General features: G+C 42.4%; 1 protein-coding gene across 4 annotated transcripts in view; it reads right to left on the bottom strand.

Moving 5' to 3' along the window:
• The window catches only part of ccdc102a (coiled-coil domain containing 102A), a 209675-nt gene that overhangs the window by 83954 nt on the left and 111646 nt on the right, over positions 1-14075 (bottom strand). The window lies entirely within an intron of this gene.

Genomic DNA, 14075 nt, shown 5'->3' with positions numbered 1-14075 from the left:
TGACTTTCCGCATAAGCCTACCATGGGGAACCTTATCAAATGCCTTACTAAAATCCATGTACACTACATCCACTGCTCTACCCTCATCCACATGCTTGGTCACCTCCTCAAAGAATTCAATAAGACTTGTAAGGCAAGACCTACCCTTCACAAATCCGTGCTGGCTGTCCCTAATCAAGCATTGTCCTTCCAGATACTCATAAATCCTATCCCTCAGTACCCTTTCCATTACTTTGCCTACCACAGAAGTAAGACTAACTGGCCTGTAATTCCCGGGTTATCCCTATTCCCTTTTTTGAACAGGGGCACAACATTTGCTACTCTCCAGTCCCCTGGTACCACCCCCGTTGACAGTGAAGTCGAAAAGATCATTGCCAACGGTACTGCAATTTCCTCTCTTGCTTCCCACATAATCCTAGGATATATCCCGTCAGGCCCGGGGGACTTGTCTATCCTCAAGTTGTTCAAAATGTCCAACACATCTTCCTTCCTAACAAGTATCTCTTCTAGCTTACCAGTCCGTTTCATACTCTCCTCTTCAACAATACGGTCCCTCTCGTTCGTAAATACTGAAGAAAAGTACTCATTCAAGACCTCTCCTATCTCCTCCGACTCAATACACAATCTCCCACTACTGTCCTTGATCGGACCTACCCTCGTTCTTGTCATTCTCATGTTTCTCACATACGCATAAAATGCCTTGGGGTTATCCTTGATCCTATCCACCATGAATTTTTCATGCCCTCTCTTAGCTCTCCTAATCCCTTTCTTCAGGTCCCTTCTGGCTATCCTGTATCCCTCCACTGCTCTGTCTGAACCCTGTTTCCTCAACCTTATGTAAGCCTCCTTCTTCCTCTTTACTAGACATTCAATCTCCCTCGTCAATCAAGGCTCCCTCACACGACCATTTCTTTCCTGCCTGATAGGTACATACATATCAAGGACACGTCGTATCTGCTCCTTGAAAAAGTTCCACATTTCCACCACATCCTTCCCTGACAGCCTATGCTCCCAACTTATGCTCCTCAAATCCTGTCTTACAGCATCGTAATTTCCCTTCCCCCAATTGTAAAATCTACCCTGTTGTGCGCACCTATCTCTCTCCATAACCAAGGTGAAAGTCACAGAATTGTGGTCACCATCACCAAAACGTTCACCCACTAACAAGCCCTTCACTTGTCCTGGTTCATTGCCGAGTACCAAATCCAATATGGCCTCCCCTCTGGTTGGACAATCTACATACTGAGTTAGAAAAGCTTCCTGGACACACTGCACAAACACCGCCCCATCCAATCTACTTGATCTAAAGAGCTTGAAGAGTTAACATGAAAGAGAACCAATGAAATGTAACTGCAGGCTTCTCACGATCGACAAATCATTATCTCACTTTGATTTTTAAAATTTATCAACAAAACATTCCCGAAGTCAATGCATTTTTAAAGATTCTTAAATTTTTTCATCAATCACTATTATAATGCTGAATGCATGTAAATGTAGAATACACCTCTTGGAACAAATAGAGCTTTGTTTTCAAAGTTTGGGAGAAGATTTGTAGCTCGGGTGCTCGTTGTTGTGGTTCTGTTCGCCGAGCTGGGAATTTGTGTTGCAGACATTTTGTCCCCTGTCTAGGTGACATCCTCAGTGCTTGGGAGCCTCCTGTGAAGCACTTCTGTGATTTTTCCTCCGGCATTTATAGTGGTTTGAATCTGCCGCTTCCAGTTGTTAGTTCCAGCTGTCGGTATATTAGGCCCAGGTCGATGTGCTTATTGATTGAATCTGTGGACGAGTGCCATGCCTCTAGGAATTCCCTGGCTGTTCTCTGTTTGGCTTGTCCTATAATAGTAATAGTAGACTACTATTATAGGACAAGTCAAACAGAGAATAGCCAGGGAATTCCTAGAGGCATGGCACTCATCCACAGATTCAATCAATAAGCACATCGACCTGGGCCCAATATACCGGCCACTGCAACGGACAGCTGGAACTGACAACCGGAAGCGGCAGATTCAAACCACTACACATGCTGGAAGATCACAGAAGCACTTCACAGGAGGCTCCCAAGCACTGAGGATGTCACCGAGACAGGGGACAAAATGTCTGCAACACAAATTCCCAGCTCGGCGAATAGAACCACAACAGAGATTTGTTTTGTGGGACCAGGAATTTTTTCACAAAATAGTTGGTGGCATACAAGATATAAAAGGTGTACAGGTGGTGTTGCTATTCGCAGAGTCTCATTTTCTCATGATCTGCTCCCGGCTTCAACCTCAGTCTCTCTCATTACCTTATCCCTGAACACACTCAACTATCCAGCAAGCAACACATTGATTGCAGTCAGCTAGCTCGGGAGATCCATCATAGCTCCCTCCATTATGAGTCTCATGGTGAACGAGACAAGGGACATTCACCGTTTTTCCAGTCAGAGGAAGTTTCTTTTCTGTATTTGTAACAAGCATGCAAAAGAAATGGCCTCTGAGTGGAGGCACATCTTGCAAAATCTTCCACATGTGCACATGAATCAAGAGGAGGGGGTCAGCATTAGGCCCCACAAACTTATTTCGGTATTAGACATGGTCATGACTGATATGATTATGGTCTCCCTACTTTTCCAACAGCCACTACCCCTTTCCCTACAGCCATAGCAGAACATTTATATTCATACCGTTCCAATTAATAACAGTGCCTTCCCATTACATGCCATATCTGGAAACTGATTTTTCTGAGGCCTGACAAACTATTAAATTATTATATTTTAAACTATATTTTTAATTCCAGGGTAGAACGGCTTTGGGGATTGAGTGGATTAGTATTCTTAATTAGATACAAGGCCCACGTGTTTCCATCATTGCCAATAAAAACCAAAAGAACTGTAAATCAGAAACAAAATCATAGATTGCTGGAAAAGCTCACTGGGTCTGACAGCATCTGTGGAAAGAAATCAGAATTAACATTTCGTTGAATGACCCTTCCTTAGAATTGATAGTAGTTAGGACAATGTTCATTTACCTGCATATGCAGAAGATAGGGAGGGGAGGGGCTAAGGAGTAAAATCTAGGTAGGGATGTAGCCCAAGGATAGAGAACAGTTGGATAGACATAGGAGTGGATAATGATCTGGCTAGGAGGGGAGACTATAAAGGGGACTGTTAGTGCAACCTCCTCTTTGTTCCATCACTGTTTCCACCATGTTAAACTTCAGGAATTTACTGCTGTTTCAGTTCTGCTACTGGAAGTGAGCCTGAGTCCATCATTTAAATCCTGAAGGAAATTAGCGTAATCAAAGTGAAATTACTGTTTGTGCTGAGACTGAAGTAAAGAGCTGGAGTCAGGAATCTAGGATCTGGGTCCACTTTACATGGGACTTAATGTACAACCTCTGCTGCCTTGACTTTAAAGGCAAAGAGCAAAATCACCAATGCTTGACAGGCTCATTCAAGGTGTGTTGCACCTTGAGCAGGAACAGAGCCCTGGGACAAGGGCAAGAAGCAGAACATTATACGAAGAAAACTAAATCAACACAAGCTGGATCCATCACAAGCTTGATGGATCTGTCAGCAATTCCTAAATAGCACAGCACAGGAATGGGCCCTGCTGTTGTGTTGAACACGACAACTAATGCCTGTGGTGCAGATCTTTCATTCCTTGGGTTATAACTTTTAAGGTGTGTACTGTACCTTTAAGAGAGAGTGAATGCTGTCCTGAACTGACAGCTTACAAGCACCTGTGTATACGACCAGATGGCAGTTCCAGAGTGTACTGGAAAATTTAAAATGTAACATTTGGCTGTGAAAGGAGTACCTGAGTTTGGTTACTGTTTTGAAAACAATTTGAATTTAACCAGTATTAATTGTACCCTAGGACACTAAAACCCAATAAAGTCTGAATTTATTGTTTTGCCAACATTGAACCAAAGACAATCCAGTAATGGGGATAGAAAAGTGCGGACATTTTGAAAATTGCAGAGAGAACAATTGCCATCAAGAGAGACCCAAAAAATTAGGAAGCATTCTCTTTCAAAGGTCTCTTTTCATATGAAACATATTCACAGTAAAAAGAAAGACAACAACCCAGGGAGATCTTCAGACAGAAGAAAGATACCGAAGATGACAGCCACTGAGAGATTTATTAAAATTACAATAAATAATTTCAAAAGTGTCTATTTGGATCAGCATATTGTTATAGAGTTGGAGGCAAGAAATAAGTAATTAAGAGAAAGGGGGCTGAGAGTTGTGAATAGTTGTTATTTAATGTTCACTTCTAGAGTTAAAGAATAAATTGATATTATTTTCTTTAAAATAGTGGAATTTGGGAGTTCTTGGTCATTCATATTTTAACAGATTATGAGGAGAGGTGAGCTTTTCTGAGTGTTTGGTTTAATTAACAGGTGGGGTTCACCCCTGTTGTAAGACTAGCAAAAGTCCCTTAAACATCATTATCGTATCTGGCTCCACCAACACCCCAGTAGCATGCTCCACTCTTTAAAAAAAAAAGCCCTTCACATCTCCCTTTTCCCCCCTCTCAACTTAAAGGCATGCACCCTCACATGAGACAGGTCAACTCTGATTGTTGCATTAACAAATTAGAGACAGTTTGAAATTGTTCATTCATCCCACAAGTGTGTACCTTTCTTAGAATCCCTACAGTGTGGAAAAAGGCCCTTCAGCCCAAAATGTCCACACCGACCATGTCCAATGAGTATCCCACCCAGCCCCATTTCCCTACCCTATTACTCTACATTCACCTCTGACTTATGCACCTTACCCACAATTCCCTGAACACTATGGGCAATTTAGCATGGCAGAAGTGAGTACTGCAGATGCTGGAGTTATCAGAGCCAAGAGTGTGATGCTGGAAAAGCAGCATCAGAGAAGCAGGAAAATTGATATTTTGGATAAAAGCCCTTCATGTGAACAACTTTGGATTGTGGGAGGAAACCAGAGCACCCAGAAGAAACCCACACAGACACTGGGAGAATGCACAAACTCCACACAGACACACTGAGGCTGAAGTTGAATCCAGATCCCTAGCGCTGAGGCAGCAGTGCTAACCACTGAGCCAGCATGCCGCCCCTTTATTTCTAAAATTCAGCCTCCTGTTTCCTTTAAAATATTAGACAGTCAACATGGTTTCATCAAGGACAGGACAGGTCTGACAAACTCAATTGAATTCTTTAACGAGGTGACACAGGCAGTGGATGAGGGAAGTGCTGTGGGTGTTTTTTCAACTTGCAGAAAACATTTGATATGGAACCACATAGAAGGTTGGTTAGCAGCTAAAAATGTTTGGGATTGATGAGTTCTTGGCAGCATGGAAGAGAAATTGGCTAAAATATAGGAAACAAAGTATGTACAGATGAGAATTTCTCAGATTGGAGACAAGCTGAAAGTGATCCCCAGGGATAAAATGTTGGGATTCTTACATTTTCTGATTTATGTAAACAACTTGGAGATGAGTGTTGATGGCAAAACTAATCTAGGGAGATCAGTGAAGTGCGAGGATGATGCTGATCCTTAGTATGGAGGGATTTTCTTAAAAATGTCAAATGTGTTAGTTTGTACTCAATAGCATTCTGAAGAATAAAGGGGAGACTTTATTGAAATAAACAAGATTCCTAGGGAGCCTGACATGTTAGATGCAGAGAGATCATTTCTGCTTGTGGGAGCAAAGGACCAGAGGGTATAATCTCAGACCAAGGAGTTACCTATTTAAGACAGGCAAGACAGATTTTAGTTTCAACCCCCTTAAGGGTGGTGAATGTTTCAAATTCTTCATCAAAAGGGCTGCAAGGTTTCTGTCACTAAATATATTCAAGGCTGCGTTGGGATGAAGCAGGAAAGTGAAACTGAGGAAAACCAGATCAGCCACTCTCTCATTGAATAGCAGAGTGACTTCAATGGACTGAACAACTTACTTTTATTCCTACGTCTTATGGTAATGACATGGAACTTGCTGCTTACAAGGAATAGAAGAATCATTTCAAAAGGAAATTTATTTGGCAGTTGAAGCAAACCATCAAAGTAATACAGTAATTAAAGTGTTAGATTTCAAGTGGAAACTGTAAATCAAAAACAGGTGAGTCTGACAGCATCCGAAGGGAAATCAGTTAACATTTCAGGTGACTGACCGGAGTTCTGAGAAATGGTCAATCAACCACAAATGTTAACTGATTTCTCTCCAAACATGCTGCCAGACCAAGTGAAACTGTGCATTATAAAATAAATGCAGAATCTGAAAAATTATTGAGAAGCTCATAGGACTGCGCAGAGAACTTTAGATGACATCACACCTGCTAGCTGAGATAGAAAGTCATAACTTTTTACCAAGCAAACCTAAAATTCTGATCCACCAGGAATTCTGCCCTTCATTAAGGAGATTCAGCATTAGAGGTGGTGCATTTAACGGTGCATGGTATCATTACTGAAATAGTAATCCAGAGAGCAAGGAAATGCAAGTTTGAATCCAACCACAGCAGATTGTGAAATTTGAAAACTGTTATAAAAACTCATCTGGTTAACTAATATTCTTTAGGAAAGAAAATCTGCCTGATTGCAACTCCAGACCCACAGAATATGGTTGACTGATTCCTAAATGCCCTCTAAGACTCAGTTATATCAAAGGAACCAAACCTGGCTTGAGTTAGGCATTGGAAGTAACAAAATGGCAAATGTAACCCTGTCAGCATCAGAACATAGGAGCAGGAGTAAGCCATTCAGCCCATCTGGTCTGCCCTACCACTCAATACAATCATGGCTGCTCAAACATTCCAATGCATTTTATCCACCCCATTCCCATACACTACTGATTTTTAGAAATTTATAAACCACTCCCTTAAAGATACCCAAAGGCAGCTTTTATAGCTTTCCAGGTAGAGAATTTCAAAGGTTCACAATCCTGAGTAAAAAAGATTTCTCATCTAAGTGACATTCTTTTTTTTCTAAAAATTTATTCATGGAATGAGGGCAGATTTCCATGTTGTTGTGGTTCTGTTCGCCGAGCTGCAAACGTTTCGTCCCCTGTCTAGGTGACATCCTCAGTGCTTGGGAGCCTCCTGTGAAGAGCTTCTGTGATGTTTCCTCTGGCATTTATAGTGGTTTGTCTCTACCGCTTCTGTCCACTGCAGTGGCCGGTATATTGGGTCCAGGTCGATGTGTTTGTTTATAGTTTGCAGCATCCTTGAATACAGGAGAGGTCTCAGAGGGCTGGAGAATTGCTACTGTTGTCCCCTTGTTTAAGAAGGGTAGCAGGGATAATCCAGGAAATTACAGACCAGTGAGCCTGATGTCAGTGGTAGAGAAGCTGCTGAAGATCCAGAGTGAAAGGATCTAAGCCCATTTTCTTCAAAATCGGAATATCAGTGATAGGCAGCATGGTTTTGTGAAGGGAAGATCATGACTTACCAACTTAATAGAATTCTTTGAGGAAGTGACAAAGTTGATTGATGAGGGAAGGGTTGTAGATGTCACGTACATTAAATTCAGTAAGTGCTTGGTAAGGTTCTCCATGGTAGATGGAGAAGGTGAAGTCACATGGGGTATACTAGCTAAATGGATAGATAACTGGCTGGGCAGCAGGAGACAGTAGTAGTGGAAGGGAGTTTCTCAAAATGGATGTGTGTGAACAGTGGTGTTCCACAGGGATCCGTGTTGGGACCACTGCTGTTTGGGTCTGAATGCACGAATCACAAAAAGCATGCATTAAAGCTCAGCAGGCAATATGGAAAACATTGAAATGTGCATCTTTATTTTAAAGGTATTAGAGTATAAAAACAGGGTGCTTCTGCTAAAACAATACAAAGCACTAGTTAGACTAAAGCTGGAATACTGAATAATTTTGACCAAATTATCTAGGAATAAAATGCTGACACTAGAAGCAGGAAAGTAGAATTGAGAATTATCAGATCAGTCTTAATTTCATTGAAGTTTGGAGCAGGTGTGATGTATCAAATCTTCTCAAACTGCACTTTATGGAATTCTGCAATGAGCAACTCATTTCCTTACTGCCCAGAGCCTGCTCAACATCTACACAGCAAAAGTCAAGAGTATGATGAAATATCTTTCACTTGACTGGATAAGTGCAGTTCCAACAATACTCAAGAAGCTTGACACATATACGGGAACACCACCACCTACACGTTTCTCTTAAAGTCACACACCACCCAGTCTTGGAAATATATCACTGTTCCTTCAGTGTCGCTGGGTCAAAATCCTGGAACTCCCTTCTTATGACATTTTGTGTATTCCAATACAGAGGACTGCAACTGTTCTAGGCAGCTCACTACCTCCTTCTGAGGCAATTAGGGGTTGGGCAATAAACACTGACCTTGCAGCCTAGCCAACTTCCAATGAACAAATTGAAAAAGAAAGTATGAGAAAACGTGGGTGCTTCAAGCTACTCAGTCCAATCACTGTGTCGAGACCTAGACCACAGTTCTACACAATTACATCAGGCCCTTAAAAGGTAGTGATTTTAAAAATTCAGAATCGCTATTTACCACAAAGCTGAGATAATGAAGCATGCACCCACCCCCCCAATCCCCTCACAGACTCTCCACATGATTAATCTTATGGATAGAAAGTTGGTTCTCAGATAGGAAACACAGTCAGAATAAAGTCACCTTTTACTAAATGGCAGGCAGTGACTAGTAAAAGTTCCACAGGGATTGATAACAAAAACAAACTTGCTGGAAAAGTTCAGCAGGTCTGGCAGCATCAGTGAAGTGAAATCAAAGTGAACGTTTCACGTCCAGTGACCCTTCCTCAGAACAGAGATTTTTTACTAAGACCCCAGCTATTCACAATATATCCTAATGATTTAGATGAGAGAACTAAACGTAGTATCTCAAAATATGCAGATGACACACAGCATGGCGTGGGATGGGGTTAGTGGGGTAAGCTATGAGGAGGATGCACAAACAATGCAATAAGCTTTGGATAGGCTTACTGGGCAACGCACAGCAGATGCAGTATAATATGGATAGAAATGCGAGGTTATTCACTTTGACATCAAAAATTGGAAGGATTATTATTTCAATCGATGCAAATCGAAAGGGGAATGTTAATGAGACTTGGACATCCTTGTGCAACAATCACTGAAAGTAACAGCGCAAGTGCAGGCAAGAAAGATGGCAAACCGTATGGTGACCTCCTTGTGAGAGGAGTCGAGTACAGGAACAAGGATATCTTGCTGCACTTTAGTAGGGCAATGGCTCGGGCACACCTGGAATAGTGTGGGCAGTTTCAGTATCTTTATCTGAGGAATGGTGTTCTTGCTATAGTGCAATGGAGATTTACCAGATTTATTTCTGGGATGGTGGAACTGACGTATGAGGAGAGATCAAATTGGTTAGGATTGTATTCACAGGAGTTTAGAAGAATGGGGAGGGGGGAGCGGATCTCAGAAACCCATGAAATTCTAACAGGATGAGACATGTTAGTTGCAGGAAAGATGTTCCTGATGGTGGGAAGAGTCCTAAAATGGGGGTCTTGATTTAAGGATAAAAGGTAAAACTTCGAGGCTGGAGAGAAGTCGAAATTTCTTCAGCCAGGGAGTGAGATGCTTGTAGAATTCACTACCACAGAATGTGATCAGGACCAAAAACATCATGGATTTTCAAGGCAGAAATAGAAATAGCTCCAAGCGATTCATAGAGATGTACAGCACTGAAACAGACTCTTCCATGCCAACCAGATATCCTAAATTAATCTAGTCCCCTTTGCCAATACTTGGCCCATATCCCTCTGAACTCTTTCCATTCATATATCCATCCAGATGCCTTTTAAAATGTAGTAGTTGTACTAGCCTCCATCACTTCCTCTGGCAACACATTCCATACATGCACCAACCTGTGTGAAAAAGTTGCCCCTTCAGTTTCTTTTAAATCTTTCCCCTCTCACCCTAAACCTATGGCCTCTAGTTCTCGATTCCCCCACCCCAGGGAAAAGGCTTGTCTACTTACCCTATCCATGTCCTGCATGATTTTATAGACCTCTATAAGGTCACCCCTTAGCCTCTGATGTCCAAGGGAAAACAGCCCCAGCCTATAGCTCAAAACCTCCAACCCTGGCAACATCCTTGTAAATCTTTTCTGAACCCTTTCAAAAGGGTCAGAACATCCTTCCTGTAGAAGACAGACCAGAACTGCACACAATACTCCAAAAGTGTCCTGTACAGCACAGATGACCTGCTAACTCCTATACTCAATACTATCCTATTCACCTACGACTCCACTTTCAAGGAACTATGAACCTGCACTCCAAGGTCTCTTTGTTTGTCCCCTGGAACCTTCCATTAAGTGTATAGTTCCTGCCCTGATCTGCCTTTCCAAAATGCAGCACCTCACATTTATCCAATTTAAACTTCACCTACCATTCCATGGCCCATTGGCCAATCTGATCAAAATCCCACTGAGGTAACCGTCTTTGCTATCCAGTGCATCTCCAATTTTGGTGTCATCTTGTGGCTAAAGATTAGATTCCCTACAGTATGGAAACAGGACCTTCGGTCCAACAAGTCCACACCGACCCTCCAAAGAGTAACCCACCCACAGCCATTTCTGTTTGACTAATGCACCAAACACTAAGGGCAATTTAGCATGGCCAATTCACCTGGCTTGCACATCTTTGGAGTGTGGGAGGAAACTGGAGCACCCGATGGAAATCCACACAGACACGGGAAGAACGTGCAAACTCCACACAGACTGAATTCCACCAAGGCTGGAATCAAACCCGGGTTCCTGGCGCTGTGAGGCTGCAGTGCTAACCACTGAGCTACCATGCCACCCATATGATAGGGCAAGGCGGTATTAGGATATTGAGATCAACGATCAGCCATGATTATATTGAATGGCAGAGCAGGCTTAACGAGTTAAGTGCTGAAAATGTATTGCTGGAAAAGCGCAGCAGGTCAGGCAGCATCCAAGGAACAGGAAATTCGACGTTTTGGGCATAAGCCCTTTATCCTTCCTGATGAAGGGCTTATGCCCAAAACATCGAATTTCCTGTTCCTTGGATGCTGCCTGACCTGCTGCGCTTTTCCAGCAATACATTTTCAGCTCTGATCTCCAGCATCTGCAGTCCTCACTTTCTCCTCAACGGGTTAAGTGGCCTAGTCCTTAATGTTTCAACACTGCCTAACCCACCAATCTGTCAGGTCCTGTGACGTGTTAACTTTACCAATATACAGTCCCTTCAGGAGCAATAAACATTGCAGCGAGATGGAAAAACCTCCAGTACTGAAAAGATGAAGTTAAATTCCAAGTGAAAGAAATGCAAGTTAAAATAGTTCATTCTACGTCTAAGGAAATGAGGTCATAAAAGATTTTTGCAAACCCTGCACTGCTCCTTTGAGCAAAAGCCACAATCAAGATACACATGGGCTTAATAGTTAGAATAACTCTCATTTCCTGACAGTTCTTGTTTGCAACAATCAAGGAGGGTTTGCACAACATGTTGCCTTGTCTGCTACAATACCTCCCTCTGCTGATCATCTCCATCATTGCAACCCCATTATTGTAGTTCCAACTCATTTCAAACTTTAACAGCATTTCAAACTTCATAATTTCTGATGATCTCAGACTTCACTAGGAAGAGTTCCATCACTACGTTGGTCGAAATAGCCGATACATGTCACATGTCCCCTAGCCCTAATGGCTTGTATCCTTGGATACAAAAGTAGCAGCTAGACAGACTACTACATTAGTTATAATTTCCCAAAAATCCTTGGATTCGCAGAGGTACCAGAGGATGGGAAAACGGTGACACATTATTCAAAAAGGGAGGGAACCAACAAGCAACTAACCTCCAGGCTAATTTGCCGAAAATCTATTGCTGGAATTAATCATTAAGCACGAAATAGCAGAATATTTGGAAAATCACAATCCAATAAAGCAGACTTAGCACAGCTTCAAAGGGAGATTATTTCTAACTCAGTTGTTAACAGTTTTTTGAAGAAATCGCAAATGCATGAAGGGAACCAGTAGATGCGTCATATTTAGCCTTTCAGAACGTATTTGACAAGGCACCTCAAAAAGTTTAAGTCATAAAATAAGAACCCACGGTGTTTGAAGTAGTAAACTGGCCTGATGGACAACTGCTAACGGCCAGGAATTCAAAACTGGGGATAAGCGGCTCTTTCACAGAATGGCAACCCATAACCAGTGGGATTATACAGGGATCAATACTGAGACTACAACTCCTTCCAATATACATCGATCAGAAGGAAGGGAACATGCCACATTCAAATTTGCAGAAGACCATAGCTGGAAAGGCAAGTTACAACTGGGATACAAAGTTTACAGCAAGATATGGACAAAAAATAGCCAATGGAAAGCTAGCATGAAAAGCCCTAGCTGACTCAACCTCTCATCATAAGAGATGCCCTCCAATCCAGGCAGCATCCTGGTAAATCTCATCTGCACCCTCTCTAATGCATCTATATACTTCCAATAATGAGCAGAGCTGGACACAATATTCCAAGTGTGGTCTAACCAGGATTTTATAGATCTGCAGCAAAACCTCATGGTTCTTAAACTCGATCCCCCTGTCGATGAAAGCCAAAACACCATATGCCTTCTTAACAACCCTATTGTCTTGGGTGGCAACTTTAAGGGATCTATATACGTGGAACCCAACATTCTGCTGTTCCTCCAAGAATCCTGTCTATAACTCTATTCAGCGTTCAAATTTGACCTTCTAGAGCAAATAACTTCAAATTTAACCAGGATGAACTCCATCTGCCACTTCTCAGCCCAGCTCTGCATCCTGTCAATGCATTGGCATAGCCTGCAACAGCCCTCAACACTGTCTACAACACCACCGACCTTTGTGTCATCAGCAAATTTACTAAACCAGCCTTCGGCTACTTCATCCAGGTCTTTTATAAGAAGTACAAAGAGCAGAGACCCAAGAACAGATCATTGTGGGACACCATTGGTCACTGACCTCCAGGTGGAATACTTTCCATCCACTACCACTCACTATCTTCTTTCAACCAGCCAATTCTGTATCCACACAGCCAAATTTCCCTGTATCCCAGACCTCCTAACTTTCTGAATGAGCACACTGTGGGGAACCTTATAAGATGCCTTACTGAAATCCATATACACCACATCCACTGCTCGACCTTTGTTAACTTCACATCCTCAAAGAACTCAATAAGGCTGGAAGGGAATGACTAGTCCTTCACAAAGTTCCGCTGAGCATCTTTAATCAAACAACGCTGTACCAAATAGTCATAGATCCTATCTATCAGAATCTGTTCCAGTACCTTGCTTACCACAGACGTAAGACTGACTGGGCTGTAATAGTTCATAGGGATTTCCTTATTCCCTTTCTTGAACAGAGGAACAACATTTCCCTCCCTTCAATCATCCTTGAGGAGTGAGGACGCAAAGATCATTGCCAGAGGCACAGTAATCTCATTCCGTGCTTCCTGTCGTCACCTTGGGTATATCTGGCCCATCCCCGAGGACATCTCTATCTTGATGCTTCCCAGAATTTCCAGCACATCCACTTCCTTATTATGAATCTCTTCAAGCCTATTAACACTGTCCATGGTGTTTTCACTGTGAATCAAGTGAATACTGAAGCAAAAATCTCACTTAGGGCCTCCCCTGCCTCTAGACACCAGGCACACGTTCCCTCCATTATCCCTGATCAGCCCTATCCTCTCTCTGATCATTCTCTTATTCCTTACACAAGTGTAGAATGCCTTTCCTTGCTTCCTTAACCTTAAGTAAGCTTCCCTCTTCCTTTTGATGACAGGCTCCTCTTCTCTGGTCATCCAAGGCTCCTTAACCTTACCATTCCTTGCCGGTCTCAGTGGGACAAAGTTATCCAACACTTGCGACAAGTGTTTCTTAAACAGCCTCCACATTTCTGTTGTGCATTTCCTGTGGAACAATTATTCCCAACTTATGCTTCACAGCTCCTAATAGCAGTACACTTTCCCCTTTCCCAATTAAATACCTTCCCATATTGTCTGCTCCTATCCCTCTCCATGGCTATGGTAAAGGTGAGGTGGTTGTGGTCACTGTCATCGAAATGCTCCCCAACGAGTTCTAACACCACCAAATCTAAT

This window comes from Hemiscyllium ocellatum, chromosome 17, assembly GCF_020745735.1.
Source record: "Hemiscyllium ocellatum isolate sHemOce1 chromosome 17, sHemOce1.pat.X.cur, whole genome shotgun sequence".
In the NCBI taxonomy this organism is placed as follows: domain Eukaryota; kingdom Metazoa; phylum Chordata; class Chondrichthyes; order Orectolobiformes; family Hemiscylliidae; genus Hemiscyllium; species Hemiscyllium ocellatum.
The sequence above is the reverse complement of the archived record's forward strand: the minus strand, read 5'-3'. Positions and strand labels throughout refer to the sequence as shown.